This window comes from Tamandua tetradactyla, chromosome 3 (genome assembly GCF_023851605.1).
Source record: "Tamandua tetradactyla isolate mTamTet1 chromosome 3, mTamTet1.pri, whole genome shotgun sequence".
NCBI classification, from domain to species: Eukaryota; Metazoa; Chordata; class Mammalia; order Pilosa; family Myrmecophagidae; genus Tamandua; species Tamandua tetradactyla.
The window spans coordinates 144,031,328-144,057,373 of record NC_135329.1 but is presented as its reverse complement, the minus strand read 5'-3'; the positions used below and the strand labels follow the sequence as shown (position 1 = coordinate 144,057,373).

The 26,046-nt window shown below is 40.7% G+C and overlaps 1 long non-coding RNA gene across 1 annotated transcript; it reads right to left on the bottom strand.

Annotated features, from left to right (window-relative positions):
• Positions 1-26,046, bottom strand: LOC143676382 (uncharacterized). Its single transcript, XR_013172046.1, has 3 exons — positions 25,941-26,046; positions 6,136-6,314; positions 1-602 (listed from the first exon to the last, which is right to left on the bottom strand). It is a non-coding gene; the product is annotated as an uncharacterized LOC143676382 (long non-coding RNA).

The following is a 26,046-nucleotide window of genomic DNA, read 5'->3' as shown; positions in this document are numbered from 1 at the left end:
ACACAGTTAACCATATTATAGGTTCAAGTCGAAATAAACAGCTGGCAGTTCTTCATTGGCAGCAAAAATTCAGAAACCTTTGTCAAAGAGGAAGACATTTCCTGGGGGGTCTTTCAGTGATAAGCAGACAAGAAACCAAGGGGATGAGGCTCTGGATGATGACTAGGCAGCCAGCATTCCCCTGTGATGCTCGTGGCTACCCCATGCCTAAGTTTTCCTGTGAGGGATGACTGTTCTGCTTCATCTCACTCATGACTCAGTGGAGGCCTCAGGTCCTATCACCCAGAGGGGGAGCAATTCAAGGATTAGTGGGGCAGGAAGAAAGACCACTGTCCTCAGGGAACTTAGGGGTTCTGTTTTCTGGTCAAGAGGTCATTCTTTCTTCTACCTTTTAGAACGCTATCAGCTGTTAGTTGCCAGGGACCTGTAGATTTTAAAACAATTTATTTGGCATGCTAAACACGTGACCTAAGCAGATCACTAACACTGTTCATGGTTTTTGCAATTTAAAAAGTCCCATGCAGGGGCGGGCCACAGTGGCTCAGCAGGCAGAGTTCTTGCCTATCATGCCGGAAACTCAGGTTCGCTTCCTGGTGCTTGCCCTTGCAAAAAAAAAAAAAAGATTTCAATTAAAAAGTCCCATCCAGGAGGATATCTTCAACCCACAATTTGTAGCCATACTTAAAAATGGGTCACTGAGTGATGAATAGATAAGCAAAATGTGGCATATCCATACAACGAAATCTTTTTCAGCCATAAAAAGCACTGATACATGATACATACAACATGGATGAACCTTGAAAACATTATGCAAAGTGAAAGAAGCCTCTCACAAAGGACCACGCGTTACATGGTTCCATACATTTGAAATATCCAGAATAGGTAAACCCATAGCGGCAGACAACAGATTAGTGGTTGCCAGGGGCTGGAGAAGGGAAAATGGGGAGTGACTGCTAATGGATAAGGGGTTTCCCTTTGGGGTGATGAAAATGTTCTGAAACTGGACAATGATGATGGTTGCATAGCATGGTGTATGTACTAAATGTCACTTATGGTAAATTTATGTTACATGAATACTTTCACAATTATTAAATTTTTTTTTAAAAGGGAGTCTGATGGGTTAAAAATAATAATTAAAAAAAATTTTTTTGAAAAAGGAAAATGCAAAACAGCATCTTTAGAAGACGCCTTTGTTCCAGCATTCAGCCTAAGAATTTGTGCCTTGTTAAAAACTTCCCTGAGTTAATCAAGCGCCAGTTTCTCCCAATCAACCCCATAAGGGAAATATTTGATTACGTGAGCCAATGCCAGAAACTACCATGTGCGCTGACCTTGGTCTGCATTAATCATCAAAATGCGGCTGTCTCGATGCAAGCCCACCAAGGCGCTTGCATCGAGACAGGGATGGAAAGGGATGGAAAGCAGTCCCCTGGAGATTGTCTTTAAACCAGGGAACAACTGTGAGATCCATTTCAGTCTGGGATTTTTCCTTCCCTGAACCATAAAGGTGGCTCAAACATCTGTGCCTTTCATTGTATGAGTCCTTTTTGTGTAAATAAAAAGACACGTATAAATATGGAGATAGCTATGCTGGTATATGCATAAATGCTTTTCAGAATAGAAACACAAAAAATGGTCAATAATGTTACCTTGGAGAAAGGAACAAATGCATGGGACTTCCATGTGGTATTTTCTACATTTTAAAGCTATGTAAATTGTCTAATCACATATTGTTATCATTTTTATAATACACAGACTATATTTATATGTAAATATAAATAATAAAATCAACATAATATTCAAAATACCAGCTGGGTCACTTGATTCTGTCAACTGGGTCTCATGAATTTAATCATGAGAAAACAATCAATTGAACCCACCTTGAAAGACCTTGTGCAAATCAACTCACTTGGACCCTTTGAAATGTCACTGACATAAAGACCAGAAGGGGAAAAATGCTGAAGAACTGTTCCAAATGAAAGGAAACTAAAGAAACCTGACAATAAATGCAACGCCTGGTTTTTTAAATTGGATTCTGGGTCAGAAAGTTAAAACAAAAGTAATTATAAAGGACATTTTTAGGACAATTGAGAAATTTCAATATGGACGGTATATTGGATAATGGCTTTATGTCAATGATGAATGTTAAATTTCCTAGATTCAATCATTGTATGTGAAGGACTTTGTTTTGCAGAAGGACTTTGTTTTTAGGAGATACCTGCTGAAGCATTTACGGGTGAAGTTTTAGCATGTCTACAATAACTGTCCTATATGTAGAGAGAGAAAAAAAACGTGGCAAAGTTTTTAAAGATAAGAATATCAACTGGAATTCTCTGAACTTCTTTGAGTCTTTAGTCTACTAAATGTTCTGAAAAGAAAATAGAAAACGAAATTCTGATTTCTATTATATTAGTTCCAGCAATGATCAAAGAAGCAGTGATGTGATTTTAAATTCTGAGCTACCAAGCAGAATTTTCAATACAGCTTCCCGAATCCTTAATTTAATTACAAAACCGACAGGGGTTTGCTCTTCTCGGGGGTGCCCCCCTGTAGCCATCTCTGCCTGTCTGCCAAGGGGAGCTGCCGGCTGTTTCCACCCTCCATAGGCCAGTCTGTCCCCAGGCAGGGGCAATTTCTTGCTAGAGTCAGATTTTATGAGGTCTACCAAAGCCTCGCCCTGCTTATCCTTTGCTTTTACACGCACATACACACATACATCCCTATACATACTCACACACTCATATACATTTTTTACTACCCCCACTTCTGATGTTTCAGGAGTTCATTTGGCCGGCAGTATATCCAGACCCTGCAGTAACTAGTCTTATTATAACAGAATTCTCTGGCTCACGCAACAACCAGTTAGAAACTTGGGTTCCCAGGTCATGCAGACCTGTCTTTAACTCTCTTTAAGCCTCAGTTTCTTCATTGCTTAAATGGGGTGATAATAACTGTACTAGTTACTCACTCTACACAGCTATTTAGAGTTAACAAGATTGTGCACGTGTAGTGCCCATACATAGAAAGTACTCCATAAATGAGAGTGTAATTACTTTTTTGATAAAATAAAATCTGTTGTTTTGAAGGGATCTGACTGTAATGTATGAAAATCAAAGATCATTTTAAGAAGTCACCTTCTTACAAAAAAGGATTATTTAGGGATTTTTTTTTCTTTGAATAATTCACTGTGAGCAAAATCATTGAAAACTGATACTTTAAAAGGGCAAACTTATTACACAATGACACTTCCAAGGTTTATTATTCCTAGTATTTAACTACTTATCTTTTCAATTTTCACATAAAGCTAATCATTAATATTATCGTATTCCAGAAGTAATTATTTTAAAAGCTTTTGCTGTTGTAGCTGAAGCCTCCCTGGCTATTCCCGGTACCGAAGAAGGTAAAAGTGTTTATTTTTTGAGGACTGACAGTAAAGAGACTGATTTTTGATGCCAAGAAGTCACTTAGCATTCATGTGACTTCAACTTCAAGGCATCTTGGAATATGTTTATCCTTAATCAAAATTCTTCCTAGAGGCAAAATGCCAATACCTTCACCTCTCTTGTACCTTCCCTAATAAACCGAGAGAGAAATTAGAGGCAAGGTCATGACCTAATGCCTATCAGCTGGGCAAGCAAATCCTTTGGGATGTCATAACCTACATCCATGGGTTGGTAACACCAAGTCCAGTTCCTCTCAGCACCACTTGTCTAGAAGATATTGTGCCTAAGCTTTCCAGTGGAGAAACTGAGGTGAACAAGTGGAGTGAAAAGGCTGAAATCAGAATATCTATTAAGATAAAATAATTGTATGAATATGAAAGTCCAGCAAAGGATCTACATGCTTTCAAAACAGCCTCTTTACAGAATTTCAAATGGGGGGGTGGGGAGTATTTTTTACAATCAGTCATTCAGCACAAATGAAGATAAAGAATTTTTTAATTACTATTAATAAAACATTTATTTAGTGAAAAAAAGTCTAAACGATTTAGTATGAGCTTAACCATGGAAAAATGCTAGGCATTTTTTAAGCACTTTACAAATATTAATTAATTTAATCCTTATAATGACCTTATATTATCCCCATTTGGAATAATATATGAGGAAACTAAGGCATAAAGAAGTTAAGTAATTTGCTGAAGGTCATGGAGAAATCTCTAAAACACACTGTTATGCAAATTGCATGGTCCTATTTCTGTTAAAAAAATTTGTGTGTGTGTGTGTGCGTGCAATAACCTATGTAGCACTTTATGTAACACTTTTCTCTTATATATGTATTACCATTTCTTCTTTCTAAACATATGGTGAAGTAGGAAGCTCAAGAGATTATTACTCCCAGCTTGTACATGTGGAAACTAAAGGTCAAAAAGAATAAATAACTCATCCAAAACTAGAACAAGAAGCAAGTCACTTCATTCTCAATCTGATGTTCTTGCCACCAGACGTTGGCCCATCTGACCCAACATTTTGCCAACTTAATAACAACTGGTGGTCGTAGGGTCATTGCATATTAGCTTCAGATAGGGCCTTAGTGAGCATCTAACTCAGTGGTCCTCAATTCAGCTGCACAATGGAATCACCAGGAGAGCTTTTAAGATATACAAATGTTGAAGCTTCACCCCAGGTCTACTAAATCAGAATCCCTAGGGGGCAGGGTTCAAACATCTGAATTTCATAAAAGCTCTTTCGTGATCCTAATGTAAAGACAGAGTTGAGAACCACTGCCTTTTAATGTAGTCTTTAGCGTGGAAAATAGTTCTTATTTCATATGCTAACTCCAATCCCTCATAGTGGTACCTGAGTGGGTTCTGAGAAGGACATGAGCTCACATGACCATGAGCTCACATCTGTGCTCAGAAGAGGTCTCTGCTGCAGGCACAGAGATGGGTAGAGTGATCTAACCTAACTCCTTCATTTTAAAGATGAAGAAACTGAGGCCAGAGTGTTTATGTGGTTTACAATGGTAACAAATCTAGCTAGCCGCAGAGCAAATCTAACGTCTAGGTCAGTCCTCCACATGTAAATATAAATAAATGGATCCCAAACCAACTCGCAGCTATGATTAAGATGTAAGACAAGCCCTGTATTGACCTGACTGTGCCACCACATGCACCATTTCATATTCCCACATCCAGCATCACTCACACCAGAAACTTGAAACAGAAGCCTCCCTCAGGCAGCCCAGTGGGCACCAGGTGCTCTGTGTTATCCCTTAAACAGAACCCCAGAGAGATAGGTGAAGTTGGGCCTGGAGTTGGGCGCTGTGGCCACAACTTCAGTTTCGTTTAGGCCACTGGAGGGGCTGCGCAGGAATGCGCCTGGCAAGGGGCCAAGGTGACTGCTGCTGTGCACCTCACTCTCTGGCATCCAAATCATTGCCTGTCGTAGAAGCCTGTGGGGGATATTTCCATGTGTGGGGGGTGGGGGTGGGGTGCTCTGTGTGTGTGTGTGTGTGTGTGTGTGTGTGTGTGTGTGTGTTTGTGACTCAGAAATCCGTCATAAAGTCTCTGTGAGTCACCCTCTTCCTGAGGAGACAGCTTCAGGATGCACAAAAGCACAGGAAAAGAGCCTCTTGGCCAGGACTATGTTATATGTTTTCAGGAAACCGGTTGCTTTTAATATAAATACACACACACATACACAGTGCCTGAGCTAAAAATCAGCAAGTTTAATGTCTCCTCATTGAGACAATGTTCCGTTCATATTTTACCTCATTAATCATTTGTTTTATTACTGTAGCTCTGTCTTTTTAAGGAAAAAAAAATGGGCAATACCTTCTTTTCTTGGTATATACTTCTTTCCGAACCTTCTAAATAGAAATACAAATGATTCTCTGAAGTCTCTGTTCCTGTTTGGTAGCTATTGATAGAGAAACAGAGTGCCAGAGGTTGTTCCAGTTAAGCAAAGAAATTAACTTCAGAGCACCAAACCCAATACACCTTGGTGGCTCATACAAACAAGCATCAGTTTTCCAGTCCAGTGTTCTCTCCAGATAGGTAATGGTGACTTTGAAAGGCTGCCAGCACATAAGCCAAATTGTGTCCATTAGTAGCTTTTCTGGAGAACCAATGAAAAAGAGACAAGGGAAAGCAATGGATATTGTCTTTGGCCCACACATTGAAAGTGTTGTTGGTACCTTATCCCAGAGTGCATCTGCAGACCTGGCTCTGCACACCTCTGCAGGAAGGGGAAGTCCAACTGCCCACGAGGGCAGGTGCTTCCACTTGCTGTCCCAGGGGTAACATCCCAGAGTGCACTTCCTTCTCCTAGCCACAGGTCTCAGGGCCAGTGTGGACAATGCCCCAATGTATTGGCCTGGAAAAATCAGAAAGAGGTTCACTAAGGAGAAGTCCTGTGGGAGGTTTAGCCTAAGCAGGGGTTCTTAACTTGGGGTCCATGGACACCCCATCCCACGGCATCCATGACACACAGAAAATTAAGAATCTTGGGACTTGTGAATATATTGCACTCAGACCATCAACCAACCAAGATGTGCTATAAGGAATACAAAGACATAGTAAAGATGCAATCATCAGGGAGCCCACAATATGGTAAGGAAGCTAGGACTCAGACCAGGTCTCCAGCTGGGTGAGATGACATGCAGGAGACCACATTCATACTTGCTAGGGGATTCTTCAGGGAAGAATCCTTCAGAAGGAAGTTTAATCCTGACTCCCAGGGACTGGCTTTTTTAAAAACGTTGGCACTCTTTAGAGTACAGTAACATATCTAGCAGTTTTTTTTAATTTCTGATTTTTTTATTTCCTTAAAGTTGGCCTCAACCATATGATCCCAAGCCCCAGGTTGCTGATTAGTGTGAGGAGACCCACCCTCCCCCAACTGGAAACAGAGATTACAAACGCAAACGCGCACACACACACACACACACACACACACACACTCATAAAGGGAACCAGGCAATGAGCAACCAGCAAATTCCTACAGGACCAGAAATGCAGTCAGAGGTCCTGCCTGTGATTCATTTCCACACCTTGTTGATCTCCACCCACAGAACAATATACAGAAGCATTTCAAACAGCGCACACAAATGCCCTCGCTAACATCCAAAAGCAGCTACAAAGGAAATTAATCGTTTCACCCAGAGGCTTTTATTTACACAAAGGCAAAAGCCCCTATTAATACTTTTTAAGATTTATAGATTACTTCTTATTTGTTTTGTTTTTTTCCCTCCTGCTGCTTAGGGTAAAGTATGGGAATGATGCAAAAATAAAACTCCTATGATAATACAGAGAGTGATCATTTGGTGGCAAATTGTGGACTGTGGTGAGCAAATACAGGCAGTGACCTTTATAAAATGTAAATATGATCAGGTGCCAAACACACCTCTCCCACCACCACCCTCCATAAATCCTTTGAATGGCTTCCCATGGCTCTTAGGACAAAGGCCAAATTCCTTAATGGGGCCTCAAGTGCTTGTCTCTTTGACCCTGTGCCTCTGCAGCCTCAATTCACATTTTTCCTCCCTTGCCCCAGTCACATCCCCTTTTCCTTTCTGTTGTAGCATACCCTCCAGTCCTAGGACCTTTGCACAAGCTAGTCGTCCTGCCTAGAATTCTGTTCCTGCTCAGCCCTTCATCTAGTTTAACTTCTAGCATTCTTCAGACCTCAACACAAATGTCACTTGCTCAGCCCACCAGTCCTTGACTTCCCAGTCTCCCTGCCATTTTCTCTCTATTTCCACCATCATCCCCCCTTTCCTAGGGGGATGATATGTTAAAATGAGATTAATACCTCTCCTGTCCCTTTTCAGGTTTCCTGTGAATATTAAGTGAGATATTATATGGATGACAGGTATAGAAAAGATGCCTATTCCAATTTTCTAGGGTGCCTTCCTGTACTGCAGAGGCTGGGAAAACTAAAACCTAGTTTTCTGATTCCCTTGCAGCTATGTTTCCAGATGTGATTTGGGATTGGTCAATTAGATGTCCTTGCATAGGGCTTGAATTTAGAAAGTTAAGAAAGGAGAGAGGCAGACATAAGGTGTGCATTTTGCTGGTGCAGTTCAAAGCTGGAGTCACATGACTCTGGAGCTAACAGTTCTGACCCCCAAATTACAATGAAGGTAGAATATTCTTAGAGCCAACATTTCTGGCAGTAACTTTCTGATGTGGCAATGGTAGATGCTCTCTTGCAGGTCAATTCTGGGATACAGCTCCAGGACTGGTCCCTGGACCCAGCCTGAAGCCTGCTCCTCCAGTCCTCCCTACCATATGGTAAGCATCTAATTCTCCATATTAAATCCCTTTCTGCTTAAACTATTAAAGCAATTTCTGTCACCTACACTGAACCTTGACTGATACACATGGGAAGTTACTTCTGGAATTATAAAGTGCTATGAGCTATGATTACCCATCAAGGCCCCAGAGCTGCATCAAGAGAGGGGCCAGGGAAATAACCATCAGCCATGGCATATGCAGTTCCTGGAAGAGCAGACAAATGGTCACAGTTTTGGAATAGTCTCTTGAGTTAATGGCCATTTTAATCCAGAACATGCATCTAAAACATGGAAGTGTCATTTTGTAATCCAGCTCCCCTCCCTTAACCTCATTTTTCCCTACCTGGAAAGCATGAACAGTCTGGAGTTTGTGGTTGTGGCATGAGGGAAGGAATTTCTAGAGTTTAGTTTCTCCTAAAGCATATCCAGGAAGGACTGAGATATTCATTAATCAGATACAATCTCATGAGTCATTCTGAATGGCCACCCCTCTCTTGCAAGTCAATTCTGTATCCTTGATTATTACTCATTCTGCAGTCATCCCTTTCCATGGGAGGGAGTAAGAGAGAGAATACAGGCTTTATTGTGGCTCACCTCACATTTTCCACCACACAGGTGGACCATCTCAGCCCCTGCTGGTGCTGAGCCTGACTGAGGCTATTTGGGTGAGTCCAGATAGGATGAGGGCATGGAGGTCTTGCCTCTCAGCACATTTTCCCTCCAGCTGTCTACAAACCCTGGCTCAGTTACAGAGCTCGGCTGGAATGCCCGGGTGTGGCATTATTAAACACAAATGGAAAACCTGAAGCTCAGAGGGAGTGTTGGTGAGACCCAAAATACCACCTAAAACAGCCTTGGGGCTTCTGATTATTTCTCCATCTCATTTTACTGCTCCTTAAAAGACTTTTGGTGATCACCTACCAGGATGAAAGGGTCTCCACTTCAAGGAGCCAGTTAGAAGGGAGGGATGAGTGAGAAAACACACAGAGGGTTGGAGACATAACTCAAGAGAAGCAATGGGAGAGAGAGAGGAAGAAAAAATCACCACAAGATAAAAACCGGGCTTCTTTCTGCCCTGTGTGAAACGAACTTTCTGGGTTGGAAATGTCCCTTTATGATGTAAGTGGCTGAGTCTGGGTCCTCTGGAAGCCGTGTTTTGGTGTATGCCTCCTTGACAAAACTCAGGGCCCAGCTGCCTTTAGGGAAAATGTAGCTGAGCTATGGGAACCCCTATGTTCACTCAGTTTTTCCTCTAGAGCAGCTGAATTTATTTTGCATAATGGATTTCTTGGAACATCTTATTTGAAGAAAGGGATATACTTGGGTTTTAACTAAAAAAAAGAAAAGAGCTGGAAAGTCATTGGTGTGTAAAGAAAGCCCAAGACTGGGAGTCAAGAAGCCTGGTTCTGCCACTAATATTTTGGGCAGCTTTGCTATGTCATCTTCTGGACTTCCTCTCTGGAGACAGGAGAAGGACGAATTCTGTAAGGTTATTGCAAGGGTTTTATAGTATATTAGGGACAAAACCTGTGACCCCAGGGCTACCTGTAGTGTATCAACACTGAGAGGGGGGCTCCTAGGAAAGAGCTCACCCTAAGAGAAAGAGAGTCAAGCAAACCTGGACCAGTGATTATACCTTTGGGCTCAAGAGAGTACCATCCCTGTATTAGTCTCCTGTGGCTGCCAGAACAAACTACCACATACTTGAGTGGCTTAAAACAAAATTTCTTTTTTCACAGTTCAGGAGGCTAGAAGTCTGAAAATAAGGTATCAGTAGGGTTGGTTCCTTCTGGAAGCTCCAAGTGAGAAACTGCCCCACGCCTTCCTCCTAACTTCTCATGGTTGTTGACAATCCTTGGTGCATCACCCTATTTTCTCCTCCAGCTTCACATGGCCTTCTTCCCTGTGTGTCCTCTTTTTATAAGATGCCAGTCATTGGATTTAGAGCCCACCCAAATTCATCTTGGGATCCTAACCTTAATTACCACTGCAAAGACCCTATTTCTGGATAAGGCCACATTCTGAGGTTGCAGGTGAGCATGATGGGGTGGGGAGGTAGCAACTACTCAATCCACTACAATTCCCATGAATTCATAGCTGCCTTCTATGAGGAGGGGGCAGCAAATAAAATGGGAAGAACTATGGAGTTAAATATTATCTAGGCCCTTCAGAGCTGAGACCCATCAGTCTGGACTCAAGAAATAAAGAAGCATACAGAGGCGAAGATTAGGGACGCCTAGTCACTCAACACAGAGGCCAACTTGGAGTCAGCCTATGGTGGGACTCCAGCTGTGTGAGCAGAGTAGGCAGAGCGGTCTCTGGCTCAGTGTGGCCTTCATGCTCCTGGGCTTTAGCAGGTATCAGCAGTAGGAGCAACCACCTCTATAGCTGCCTCATCAGAGCTCTGGGAGCACAGGAGGCCTCGGCAGGAGCCCTCACTGTTGGTCCAAGTCAGCACAGGAGCAAGGGGACCATGTTCAGGTTACATGAAGACTCTCGTAGGGATGCCCAAAATAATGAGGGTTTTCTCGAGATGGAGACAGAGCCTGAGAATTACAGTACTGTTTGTTCCCTTCCCATGAAAGCCCCAGATGGTTGTGGCCAGGTAAATGTAGGTTAAAAAAAAAGCAAGACACAGGTAACAGTTTGAGATAAGAATAAGAGAAATGAGTCAAGGCAGTAGATAGATAATGTTTTGCCAAATTATCTAGATTTAAGTACAGCATTGTTACAGTAAGGGAAAAGCCCTGTTATGGTAAGGAAGAGATGGAGTAGTGAGGGAAGCTGCTTAGAGAAGGTAAGCACAGGCAGGGCCTTGCAGGCTAAGTAGAATTGGAAAGCTTCAGGGCAAAGCAAATGGCTTGAGTAGAAAGCACAGAGGCAGGAACATTTGATGCAATTGTAGAAGAATTAGAGGCCAGACCAGTCAATCAGTCCTTATAGCCAAGGAACTACAAATCACAGACAATGGACCCTGGGCAAAGGGCTTCCTCCAGACCAGCTTCAGAAGCAGGACACTTAAGGTCACATTTCCTGGTGCTGAATCATCTTAGCTTTTCTGCATCGCGATTCCTTGTTAAGCAAAATGAAGAAAATGGTACTTTCCACTTACCCCCAACAGTAATTTTTTTGAGAAAATTCATGTGCTAGTATGTGGAAAAGTCTTTAGAGGGCAAATAAAAAGGTCTATAACTGGCTTTCTAAAACAGAACTAAATATTTCTAGGGCAGTGGAAACATAGACTAACCCTTTCAAGACTCTGTAGAAAGTTATGGACTCTCTTAGTATGAAAAAGCTGCTCTACATATATACAAAAAATGCTGCATGCAATTTTCAGGGACTCCTACATCCCAGAATCTTATCATGGGTCCCTTAGGATCCATGAGGTAAAGAATTTCCTGTGTCAGGGAAATTATCAATCTTTTACAAGACATTTTTTTTTCCTCCATTTCACATGGCAATACCTTGGGCTGAATAATTAGAGGTCCTCAGTCATTTTTATTCTCAGGTAGTAAAATGAAGTATATGAGAACACTTATTTTGGAGCCAAGAGGCTGAATTTCAAATTATAATTCTGCCACACACCCTGTGACTCCAGTAAGTGATGCAAAACAACCAAAAGACCTAAAGCGATTAGGCCATTCAACAATTCCCCCTCTGGATATCAGTGGCCTTCCACCCTTAGAGATAGGTGGGAACTTCATGTCTTCCCCCAATAACCTGCCCCTCAGCAATATGTTTCAATGAAAGCATCTCTCAGGTATACACAGACATTCTTGGCAATCTGGACAGATGCAGCCTCACAACCTGTTCCTATAAAGGCAGATGAAGTCCATAGGTGCACCTACAAGATTTTTGCATTAAAGCTTCACTCAAGAGAAATTTGAGTGGTGGGGTGATACATGGGAATCTGTATTTTAAGCACGATTTTTCTGTAAACCCACAACTTCTCAAATAAAGAAAAAAAATTTTTAAATAGCTAACACTTGTGAAGCACCAGCTGTTGCCAGGCATATTGCTAACTACTGTATGGATTATCTCATTTAATTCTTACAACAACCCTATGCATGAGGTAAGCACTCTTGTCTCTGACTTAGAGATGTGGACATCAAGGCTGAGAGCTTTGGTGGCAACTAGATCAAGGAAGAATATATTTTAGGACCTGGTGATTTTTGGCATATAGAAGATGCTTGATAAATGGTTGTCACATTACACTTGCTGTCAAAGTGATGAACTATTATATTTGCCCCAGAAATTTGGTTTTGATCCTGATGAACGGTATTTCATATTTCAAATATTGCTGCTAGAAATTCAAACCTATAAATATCCTGTTGGAAAAGAGGTCTCATTACTTAATTTTATCTTGCTTCTGAAGAACTACCTTAATCAGCTGCATACAGTAAAATCATCCTTTATGTTCCCCAAATGAATATTAGATTATTTATTTATTGAAGTGTAATGAAAAATAATGCTAACAGGATATCAAGGGACCTGGGCCCCTAAGTATTATATAGTATTATATCGTGTGTATTGTGTGGTGTTATGTTGTGCTGCATTGGGTTGGATTGCTTCAGCCAACACATCAAAACTGAACTACTTTCTTAATTCCCTTTAGATAATTCCATACATGATTTGCTCTGGCTAAGAGCTCTGCTTCTAGAATTTTTCCTATAGATAAATTCATACATGTGAAATGATATATAAATAATGTTATTTATTAATGCATAGCTTGTAAAAGCAAAAGATTGAACACACCCTTGATACCCACCAGTAAGAAAACTTGTTAAATAAATGATGTTACATTCATACTATGGAATATCATGCAGGCATTAAAAAATAAGGCAACTTTATAAGTCCTTGAATGAAATGAAGATATATATTAAGCAATGAAAAATTTGAGTAGGGAATGGTAGATACAGTATGCTGCCATTTATGTTGAAAAGGAAAAGGGAAAGGATCCATATACCAGTTAATGCATGGATTGTCCTTGGAAAACAACTTAGAAAAAAAAAAGTTGTCTCCAAAGAGGGATCATAAGTGATATGAGTGAGACAGTTATTTAATTTTCACTATAAACATTTGTGCAAATAGTAAATGCCATGCCATGGGAGTATTATCTATTTTTAAAGTAAGTGAAATATTAAATGTTGAATTTTAAATGCTGCAAAAGTCTAAATTTTAGAGGAATACATAGACACATTTACATTTGTTCTGCAAAACTGAAGCATGTTAAAGGTTTTGCTTTATCCTCAAGTATTTCCTCCATCCTTGGGCTGTTTCTTCACCAATGCTCTTCTGTCTCCCTGGCAGCTGGCCAGTGCTGGCCATTTTCTCTCTGTAGCTCCCATTCAGTTGCTGCTCTCTCTCCTCTCTCTCTCCTCTCTCTCTCTTCTCTCTCTTTCTCTCTTTAGTTCATACAGTCAAATAATTCTCTCTCCTCTCTCTCTCTCATACAGTCAAACACAACTGAAGAAGTGGAACTTTCCAGAATTCTTGAGTGGTTATACCTTGAGAGAGTTCCTGAGTGCACCTTGTCAGGTTATTTCCCATTGCCAAGATGAAGGAAAAAGAGGAGGTGTTGGAAGGGAGAAACCATCACTCCAAACAGAATGGAAATGGAAGCACTGCAAAGTAAATAGCTGAAAATTTCACAAGTGTCATTCGCCATTCACAAAGACAGCTTTTAGACAACATAATAATCCACTACAACACTTATTCTGTCTGTGGGATTATTACAGCACAATTTTACCTTTCCATCTTCTTTGATTTCTTTAGGAGTCATTTTTGTCTTTCCCAAGACTTGGAATCAGACTAATCCAAATGATGACTTGGGCAAAGGGAAGCGGCAGGGTAGGGGGCAGCCTGAAAAATCATGAGAGGACACTCCTGCCTTCAGTGTTACCTACACAGTCTCATATTACTGCTCTCTAACCAGCCTTTCCTTGGCATGACCCTTGTTTATTTATTATGCTTTACCTCAGACTCAGAATCTCTGCCCTTCCATCACTCTTCAAGTTACTAGTTCTTTCATTAAACCTTGACCACAAAAAGCTTATATTGCTCCTTCCCTTTTTAAAATCCCTAATGAGTTTACTGATTTTACTGCAGTTTAATTCAACAGGCATTAATTGATCCACTATTATGGACTGTATTGTTTAATTGAGGTGGAAAGAAAAGAGACCTATACAAGCGGGTTCCTGGGGAGGGAGGAGAGTTTCTGTAAGAATAAATAAGAGGTAGGGGAGGCAGGGATGTCACAAAATCTGTCACAAGAACTATGGTACAACGAGTTTTCGTGGGACTAATGCTTCCTGGTACTCTGGATTTTCTGTCTTCAGCAGCAGAGGTGCACAACTTTCCCTCTGTCTGGTGCCCCACTACTAAAGAGCTACATGTCTACTTCTTTCCCCATTTCTACCAGCTGGCCACCCTGCTTACTCATACATAGTTTCCTTGGCTTCTAACTCCAGAGATTTTTCCCTGGTTTGGTTGGCTAGGGTCCTAGAACTACCATCAAGCATTCTGTCAGCTTGTTATCCTGCTACCAACAGGCAACTCCTTTAAGTGGTTTGAATGTCAAATTCCCAAGTAAAAACACCTGATTGGCCTGTTAAACTTTTAAGGCCAGGCCATATAAGTCATAGCCAACCAAGGTTTGGTTGATTTGAGGTCAATATCGATCCCTGGTCCATCACTAGCTTGTGAGCTCTCGCAGCATTTATGGTGGCAGTTGTAGGCTAGGATCTGCATGGGTCTTTACTTCAAAGCCAGAATGGGAACAAGAGTAGAGCAGTCCCCTTAAAGTTTCTCAAAAAAATATCTAGAGGGACATTTGAAAGAAAGCCCATTTCTGGCAAGTGAACCGGAAGGGACTTGTGCCATTACCACTTGGATATAAATAGGACATACACTGGATGACTTTTTGTAATAGGCTCAGGCTGATGAGACCAGAAACTTACAGGCATGGATTACACATGGATGACTGAGACTTCATCCTTAATGTCATGGAGCTCAAACTAGAGGGGAAGATTAACACATGAAGAAATACATTCTAAATAGTGCAGTAAGCATTCAATAGATGTGCAAAATATAAAGGTATCATACAAGAGAGAAAGATTAATCCTAGGTGGGTGGTATGCAGCAAGGGCTTCCCCATGAAAAGAAAGTTATGAATAAGGAATTGAACAGGTAGACAAGAACAGCCAAGATATCCCAGGCAGAGGGATCAACAAGGAGAAAGTTATGGAGAAGTGAAGGTATGGTATAATCAAGGTCAGAGTTGTTGGAGTGCAAAATATGAAGGGGGAAGAAATAGGAATTAGGATTGGAGAGAGATATATGGGGACCGGATCATGAAGACCTTATACCTCAAAAAAGGACAATAGAGTTTTAAGGAGGTGTTCTAGTTTGCTGGCTGCCAGAATGCAATATACCAGAAATGGAATGGCCTTTTAAAAGGGGAATTTAATAAATTGCTAGTTTACAGTAGTTGGCCTAGAAAATGTCCCAATTAAAACAAGTCAATAGAAATATCTAATCAAAGGTATCCAGGGAAAGATACCGTGGTTCAAATAGGTCAATGAAGTTCAAGGTTTCTCTCACAAGTGGAAGGGCACATGGTGAACACAGTCAGGGTTCCTCTCTCAGCTGGAAGGGCACATGGCAAACATGGCATCATCTGCTAGCTTTCTCTCCTGGCTTCTTGTCTCATGAAGCTCCCCGGGAGGCGTTTTCCTTCTTCATCTCCAAAGGTCGCTGGCTCGTGGACTCTCTGCTTTGTGGTACTACAGCATTCTCCGAACTCTCTGAATCTCCTTCTTTCTCCAAAATGTTTCCCCTTTTATAGGACTCCAGAAACTTCTCAAGACCCACCCAAATGGGTGTAGACATGTCGCCACCTAATCCAGTTTAACAACGCTCTTGACTAAATCACATCATCCAGGGAGATGATATGATTACAGTTTCAAACATACCATATTGAATAGGGATTATTCTACCTTTATGAAATGGGATTTTGATTAAAACATGGCTTTTCTAGGGGACAATTTCAAATGAGCACAGGAGGAGAGCAGTATAAAAAGATTTTCTTTTCAGAAAAATTACATGGCAGAAGTGGGAGGACACATTAAATTGAGGAGAGAAGAGGGAAGCAAATCAGTTATGATACTATTAGATTTAAACCAAGACATTGGCAAGGGAAATAAAGAGGCCACAATGGATTTGGAAGATTGGGAATATAGAAAACAGGTTTGGGTCTAGGGAAGATAATGAATATAACTGGGAACATGTTGAGTTTAAGATGCATCAAAGCCACCCAGGTGGCCTATATTTCCAATATATGTTGTAAACAGATGATCCTAGCATTAAGGAGAGAAGTCGAGCTGGAGATAGAAATTTGGGAGACCCATGCATCCAAATAAAGGTTAAAGCCATGAGCATGAAGGACATGATAGTGAAAGGAGATGGGTAGGGGTTCGGGGCATGAAGAACAGATGAAAAGAATGGAATTCTGGTGGTAATCCAGCAATGGATTATATGATATCTTGTAACATTTTGAATGTTTCTATTTCCATCTCAATTAAATTCTCCATGTTATCTTCTAGTTCTATTATTAACCCCTCACTTTTCTGAAACTCCCCTTCCCCAATTCAGGGCCACTATAAGCTTATTCTGTGTTTTTGTGAAAATTAGAAAAGGGCATGCCATTTGAGCACTTGGCTTGGCAAATCAACTTTGAATAAATTAGAAAAAGGTTCCCTTCCTTTGGACTGAGGCAATCTCACAACACTGCAGAACCCAATGAGTAGAGCCAGGCTGGATTCAGTCACCACTTACTGTTCCAACTGTGGACTTTATGCAACACACAAACTACTAAACCCTGTGGGGCAGCTAAGGGCCCCATCCAACAAAATCCAACAAGTCCCAAACAGGGCTTATAATAAGTACTTTGAGATGACAGTTTCCTTGTGATTTAAAATTTTCAAAAGCAGCATTTCATTTTCTTTCTTTGCCCAGACTGTGATCTGGCAAGTTTTCTCAATGATGGCTCTTTAAACCTGACCGCTAGCTCTTAAGAGCTTAGGAACAAAAATGTCAGCTAAATCTCACAAACATCCAGTTTCAGGTCCTTGTCCCCGAGTGTAGTGAACAAAGACTACAGTATCCTCGCTTTCACAGGATGGCTGCTCTGAGATGCCAGCGTCTCCATTCCCCATGGCTTCAGCTTGGTCTACTCCCAATCACATGCTATGAGTACCCCCTCCACCCCACAGTTCTCTTTCAAGCCTTTCTTCAAAGCAGCCTCCTTCTTGTCTTTGTTCTCTGTCACTTGGGGATGGTATCTTTTTTAAAAATTGATTTTTATATTATTGAACATAACTGAAGAATTATCTGCCTTTGAGATCTCACAGCCATCCTATCTGAAAGGATTTTTCATGCTGCATATCGATACGAAACATAAATATCATAACCCTTCAGGCTACATTCATGCTTCTGCAAATGTCCCCCACAATGTTCGAAATTACAGTGGAAAATCACAGGTTTGATTCATTTCAATGATATTATTAATAATAAATTTCAGGTGTGAATTGGACTCTCAAATGCCTGAAGAGGTTTAGAATGGAAAAGAGAAAGATTATAGAGGAACTTCAAAGAATACAGAGCATCGGAATCAGTACATTTTGAAATTTGAGCAAGAGGAAAGTCTGTCCTTGGTTGTATTAAAAGCATATAGAAGATCTTTGGACTCAGTTAATTTTGTTAGATAGTCATCATCACATCTGGCACAAATAAAGAAAAGTTACTCATAGTCCTTCCACCCATCAAATTTAATTACTTTGTTTTTTCTGCGTTCCCTTCTAATCTTTGCCCATATGTATAAGTATATTTGTTCATAGTTTCAATCATAGATCATAGCTAATTTCACTAGACTTCAAACCCTCTGATATCAAATTTTCCCTGTAGAGTTTATCTCTTACACAGGTATACGAGACACCAAAGAAAATAGAATAAAGATGAGGCAGGTGCTAGGAAGGAACACTGGTGCTGGAGTCCAGAACCAATGGTTCCAATTTCCTATCACTAATTGTGTATAATCTTAAGCAAGTCCTTGTTTCCTCATCTGTAAAATAAAAGGATTAGACTTGATCAGTAATTGTTAAACACTACCCCTCAAAGGGCTGTAAGGGGATGCAGGTGGCAGGAGTTATGAGGCTGAAGGGCTGACCTCCGCCCACTTTCCCTGCAGTCAGAACTGGTGCGCCTCAGCCTATTTTTGCCAAGAAGACAGGAGCCACTGTGCTGGAACTGGCCTTGAGAGCAGTGGAGAAGGTTGTGGAACAGGATGGAAATAAGGGCCCGAGCACTTAAAAACACACAGACAAATGTGGGGTTGACAGGGTAAGCTACAAGATCTCCTAAAGATTTCTCAGCAACGGAATGACATGCTGAAATTGGTGCTTAAGGAAGATTAGCCTGTCATGTTTTCAAAAAGCAAACATTTTTTGATGCTTTTGAGGTACACGGTAGGCTCTGAGAAAACAGAGCCAAAAAAGGCAGTTGCTGCCCTTGAGAAGTCTGGTGGAGGGGAATGCAGAATGGGTTGGTACAGGGAGAGAGTAAGAATTGGGGCCAGATTAAGAAAGCGGCAGAGAGAATGGAGGAGAAGGAGAGATGAGTGAGACATTGCAAAATAACTAATAGGACTTGGTGGCTACCTAAATAAACTAACTCAAATAGAGGGATAAACAACAAATGACCAAATATTTTAAGCAAGGAACACAAATGTAGCTTCCTCTTCCTCTTGAGGCCACAACTAGAACACTTTCCCTAGTCTCCTATGCAATTTGGGGTTTCAGATAATTGAGTTCTGGACAGAAATTGTGGACAGAAGTAATGCATTCCCCGTCTAGGCCTGGTCCATAAAAGCCTTACACATTTGCTTCTGTGCTCTAACCTCCATCCTCCTGATAGATGAAGAGGACTCTGAAGCTGTTAAGAAGGCCAGATTCACAGATGAAAGGAGCCTGGGCCACTGAATGACTGCATGGAAGGCTGACTGCCAAGTAGGAGCACTACTTGGTCTTTACATGGACAAGAAATAAACTATTTTTTATGGTAAACTACTGACATAATAGCAGTTAAGTTACCTTGAGACTTGAGAGAATAGTTATGTCACTTTAGCAAAAATAAAGGGACGTTGAGATGGATTTAGAAGATGAGATTAAAAAGTTCGGAGTTTCATTTTGTTTTGAGTTTATGTAAAACCTGACGTATTCTAACTTTAAGGGGGATTAAAGAATTATTGGCAATGCTTATGGATTTAGGCATGTTTTAGAAAGAAAGCTTTTCCACAAAATTCTGAGTTTGCCTCTGATCCAATGTGGGTTGTATACTGTGCCAGTTTGAAAGTATCATGTACCCCAGTTTTAATCTCGATCAAATCTTGTGGAGGCAGGTGTTTCTTTTAATCCTAACCCAATACTGTAGTTTGGAAATTTCTGATTAGATTATCTCCATAGAGATGTGGCACGCCCAGTTGTGGGAGTGATGCTTGATTAGCTGGAGATTTGACTCCACCCATTCAAGGTGGGTCTGGATTAGTTTACTGGAATCCTTTAAAAGAGGAAACATTTTGGAGACAGTCAGAAACGACAGAAGTCTCAGAGCCTACAGGAACTTCACAGCAGAGCTGACACAGATGCGTAAACATAGAGAACAGGGACATGGATGTTTGGACATGCTTGGAGCCTAGCAGACATGCTTGGAGCCTAGCAGACATTGCCATGAGATGTTAAGCAAGCTAGAACCTGGAGAGAGCCAAGGGAAGCCAAGAGATGAAAACCAGCCCTGGAGAAGTAAAGTGAGGAACGCCCACAGGAACAGAGGCTGAAAGCAACAGAGCCCAGGAGCAAGGGGCCTGATGCCACCCACCTGACTACCCAGCTGACAGAGGTGTTCCAGACACACAGGCCCTTCTTGAGTGAAGGGTTGATGCCTTAATTTAGACACTTTCACTTCCTTAGAACTGTAAACTTGTAACTTATAAAATTCCTCTTTGTAAATGCTGTTCTAGTTCTGGTATATCGCATTTCAGCAGCTTGTAAACTAATACATATACTGACCTGGGAACCAATCAGAAAAGCCAGGTAATGTGATGCCCTTTGGGCTGGGTCGCATGCTCCAGCCGAGCACTGGGAGAAGAGTCAGTTCTACCCAGAATAAGGGAGAGAGTGACTCCTCAGAGGAACATCAGGTTACCACAAATAAAGAAGGGGAATGGATGTTGGACGTTGGAAAAGCAGTAAAGGTGCTTTACTTTCTGCTTTGGCTGTGCCTAATTATTTGGAATATCCAAATGGAGAGGACTTTGTAAATGGTTAGAATCATGAAACCGAAACCTAGGTAGAATAGAACTACACATGCAGCTCAATCCAAACTGTGAATAAGAGATTGCCTTTCTTTTTTTTTTTCCTGATTCCCCAAATTAGGGAAGATTGAAGGTAAAAAGAAAATTACTTTTGGGAGTTCTAATTAACAATGCAGCTTCACAGAGTAAAGTAGTATAGAATCTTTCAACTTTGTTCATCTTTTTCAATATTATTTTCACTCCTCTATATTCTTTCAATTTCCATATAAATTTTAAAATCAGTTTTTCAATTGCTACCAAAAAAAAAAAAAAATCTGGGGAGAATTGACATTTTAACAATATTGAGTTTTCCAATCCAATAGCATGGTGTATTTCTCTCCACTTATTCAGGTCTTTTAAATTTTCTTTCAGCAATATTTTATAGTTTTCTATGTTCAGGTCATGCACAAATTTTGTCACATGCAACCCTAAGTATTTATTATGTTTGTACTATTATAAATGGCATTCTTTTTTCATTTTAATTTCTGATTGCTCACAGCTATTATATAGAAATACAATTGATGTTTATGTGCCGACCTTGTATCCTATGACTTTGCTTAGCGGGATGGCACTTTCTTCTAAAGTTAAATGTTTACTTAGCATATGATTTAGCAATTCCACTTTTAGGAAATGGAAGGAGACATATGTCCTTACAAAGACTACTATGAAAATGTTCATAGCAGCTTTAGTCATAATAACCAAAACCGAAAACAACCCAAATGACCATCAACAGGTACATGGATAAACACTGTAATACATCCATACAGAAGAATACTACTCAGCAATAAAAAGAAACTAGCCACTGATACATACAACATGAATGAATCTCCAGACAAAAGAGTGCATTTTATATGATTCCATTTATACAAACTCAAGAACTACATATTTAATATATAATAACAGTAAGTACATCAGTAGTTGCCTGGAACAGGGGATAGGAAGAAAAATAGCAGGGGATAGGAAGAGGCACAAGGGAACATTTTGGGATGATATAAACATTCCATGTCTTGATTGTGGTGGTGGTTGCATGGTTGCTTACATTAGGCAAAACTCATTAATTGTGCATCAAATTTTATCTCATTAACACTGAAAAACTACATGACTATCTTTTGTTATTGTGTTGTAACTTCTTATTTTGAAATAATTTCAAACTTTACAGGACTGTTGCAAAAATACTACTACCCCATACAGCTATACCCAAATCCACCCACCCCCATCCAGATACCCAGATACACCAATTTTAGCATTTTGCCATCTTTGCCATATCATTCTATTACCTATCTATCCACCTATTTATCCATTTTCCAAACATTTGAGAGCAGGTTACACAATCATACATCTTGAACACATAATACTTCCATGTACAATTCTTATGAACAAGGACATTCACTTACATAATCACCTTAAGTACACTTAAGTTCAAGAAATTTAATGATGATAAAAAGCCTACATTCTACATTTCAATTTTTTTCTTTTGTCCCAATAATGTCCTTCGAGCCTTTTCTCCTCCATTCTTAGACGTCATCCAGTATTATGTATTGCATTTAATTGCCATTAGCTCTTTAGTTTTTTTCTTTCTTTTTTAATTGTGGAAACATGTATACAACAAAAATCTTCCTATCCTGACCCATATCATTCAGTGGGATTAATCACATTCACAATGTTGCAGTTGCCTCATCACCATCCATTGCTAAAACTTTCTCTTCGATCCAAAGAGAAACCCTGCACTTATTTCGCATTAACTTCCTATTGCCCCTGCTCCCACTCTGGTTACCTGTACCCCACATTCTATCTGTGAATTTGCATATTCTCTGATATTTTCTTTTTTGGTCACCATGGGGCTTAAATTTAACATTTTAAATCTATAACAATCACGTTTGCTTTGATACCAAACTTAACTTCAATTGTATATATAAACTATGTTCTGATCCACCTCCATCCACCTACCTTTATGTAGCTCTTGTCACAAATTGCATATTTATACATTATGAGCCCTAAACCACTGATTTATCCTTATATTTTATGCATTTGCCTTTTAGATCCTGTAGGAAGTAAAAAAAGGGTTACAAATAAAAAATATAATAGTACTAGTGTTTATATTTACCAGTTGTTATTCTTACCAGAGATCATTATTTCTTCACACACCTTCATCCTATTGTCTAACATCCTTCCCTTTCAACCTGCAGAATTCCCTTTAGCATGTCTGGTAGAGCCAGTCTGGTGGTGATGAAGTCTCTCAGCTTTTGCATCTCTGAAAATGTCTTCATTCCTTTCTTATTTTTGAAAGACAGTTTTGCTGGATACAGAATTCTTGGTTGGCGATTTTTCACTTTCAGCACTTTAACTATGTCTTCCCACTGCCTTCTTATTGAGGTTCCCTTATCTGTGACATGATGCTTCTATCTTGAAACTTTGAGAATTTTCTTTATATTTGACATTCAGCTGTTTGATTATAACATGGCACCCTGGATCTATAGATCTATAGATCTACAGATCCATGGGGATCTATTCAGGTTCATCCTATTTGGAGTTTGTTGCACATGTTGGATTTGTATATTCATGTCTTTCATTAAACTTGGTAAATTTTCAGCCATTATTTCTTTGAATATTCTCTCAGGTCCTTTCTCTCTTTCCTTTCTTTCAGGAATTTCCATGATGTGTATATTGGTATTTTTGATGATTTTCCATAGGGTCTTCAGGCTTTGTTCACTTTTCTTCATTCTTTCTGCTCCTCAGACTCGATAATTCAATTGTCTTATCTTCAAATTAACTGATTTTTTCTTCTGCAACCTCCTACTTGCAGTTGAATTCCTCTAGGGAATTTTTTATTTCTGTACTGTGATCTTCAACTCTGTTTGGTTCCTTTTCATAATTTCATTCTCTCTTGATATTCCTTCTGCGTTCATCTATTGTTTTCCTTATTTCCTTTTGTTCTTATTCCATGTTTTCCTTTAGGTCTCTGAGTATATTTAGGACAATTGTTTTAAAGTCTTTGTCTGGCATGTCCCAAGTCTGATCCTCTTCATTTGTGGTTTCTAATGCTTTAATCTTCTCCTTTACTAGGCCATCACTTCTGTTTCTTTGAATGTGTTGTTATCTCTTGTTGAAATCTGGATATTTTAGTGTGTTATCACTGGAATGTAGAATTTGAGGCATCTGTTCCTCACACTTACATCCAACTAGTGTTTGGACTATCTTTTGAAAAGACCAAGAACAACTGAACTGAAGAACAAAGCAAATATTTGGGGCAAAAAAGAAGTGAGATTTTCTTAAACTTCACTAGATTGTTAGCCTCTAAAGGCAATTCTGTCCAATAGAGTTTTACATGAAAATAAAAATGTTCTTTACCTGTCCTGCCCAATACAGAAGCCCTTAGGCACATGTGGTTAATAAGAACTTGAAATGTGGCTAGTGTGACTGAGGAACTGAATTTTTTATTTTATTTAGTTTTAATTAATTTGAATTTAAATGTACATAGCTACATGTGGCTAGTGATACTGCATTAGACAGTGCAGCAAGGAAGAGCAGGGAATGTATCTCCTATTCTGTGTGCCTATTACCTACCTTGTGCCTGGTAGTAGTTGTTCTTTCTATACAGGCTGAACAGAGAAAAAAGAAACTCCAAATAACCCAAAACTCCAAATAACTCAACATCGAAGTTGCATCCAGCAGCACAGGGGACAGAGCACCTAACAAGCAGTGAGCAGACCCAAGATTCAAGTCCCTCTTCTGTTAAAATGGAATTACTACTCTCTACCAACTTCACACTGTCCCTTTGAAGCTCAAGTGAGAGAATGCAAGTAAGAAGACTAACCTTATACTACAGAGTGTTGTAGGAATGGAAGACACCGGTATTATAGAATGGAAGATACTGGCAGTAGAGACAAGGTTGCCTCTGGTGCTACCGCATGATTTTAAACAGAAGGATAAAGAGGATTATGATTTGGCTCTTCCCCAGTGCGTTTAGATGTTGCTTCCATTTTGGTTTTGACGTGCTAATGTTGCCACCTCCATGAAGTAAAAACCATCTGAACCTCATAAGCCTTTCTATCTACATGCACACGTGTGACCTTTCTTATCCTGGGGGCCACATTACTAGTATTGATCGCTGCACTGCAAGGAGCTCGGTTTGCAACTGCATAGGAAATGATGTTAACAGCGGTGGTGCTGGTGGCCCTCAAGGATAAAATAGGTAATGCTCACTATCTACAAATGCAAGAGAAACCCACAGTGAAATACGATCCCTGTTCGATCCAGGAACAGAACCTGGAGTCCTCATTTGACTCTCCTCCGCTCAAAAGTTGTTCTGCTATCTCCAGTAACTGCTAATTCCTCCCTCCCCGGCTATCTTTTGTCTTTGTAAATCGGAGACCGACAATGGATTATTATCTGTGCACGCAGGTGTTGTTGAAGAGCCCAATTTGTGAACAATGGCCCTCTCCACGTTGTCCAAACATAAAGATTGCTCCGCAGCTGTTATTTGCAGAACCTGTCACAGTTCCGAACGCGGCAGCCAGCTGTCCCGGAGCACTGTTCGCCAGGCACCGCCCACCGCTGACATTGAGGAGGGGCCCTGGGCTCAGCTGCCCACCACTGCCCTGCGCGCCCGCGGAAAATACCCTGGGTGAGCCCTGAGATCTCCACTGCCCCCTCCACCCACCACACCAGCTCACAGGGCAGAGTGCCCTTGATCTAGGCGTTCCTCGGGTCTGCTGGCAGAATTTCAAAAGCTCGCTCCTGAGGTTCCTCCCTGCTCATTCCATATTCAGTGGGGCATGAAAACAGAATAGACGGAATTGTCAGAAAGCCTAATGGGATAGGAGCTTAAAAAACAACTATTAGTATGCACGCTATTTTATAGATGTGACTCAGATGCCAGTTGGAGATCTCCTTTCCCCGTGATATGTGGGTGAAATTGTCTGAACCCACCAATTCTAGTCTATAAAGCTCCAAAGACCTACAAGAAGCCTGCTAATTCCCAGGGGATTTTCTGTCCTCCGGTCCCCCTGCATCTGCATGGAATTCCCCGTTTAGCATCCCCCAACCAACCCTAATGCAAAATCCAGCCCTTTCACTGTTCCCAAAATAAAGCTGCTGGCCTGAAGCAGTTCTTGAGAGATTTAACTGAAAACAAGGAGGGGGGTTCCACCGCTAGGCGATACATCTCTACCCACACTGCTTTCATCTGTTCTCCCCACCCCCTTCCCACCTCTGCATCGCCGATGTTTCGCCTTGGAGGACTCCAGATTCCTCTCCCCCAGTTACACACTATCCCCAAGCTTCCCTACCCAGTTCCTACCAAGGGCCTTCGAAATGCCAGCACTCACTCTCCTTCCAGGAAGAAGCACTGTTTTCTTCCTGGTACAAGGACCTTCAGTTGGCGCTGGTGTCCTGCTGGCGCCAGC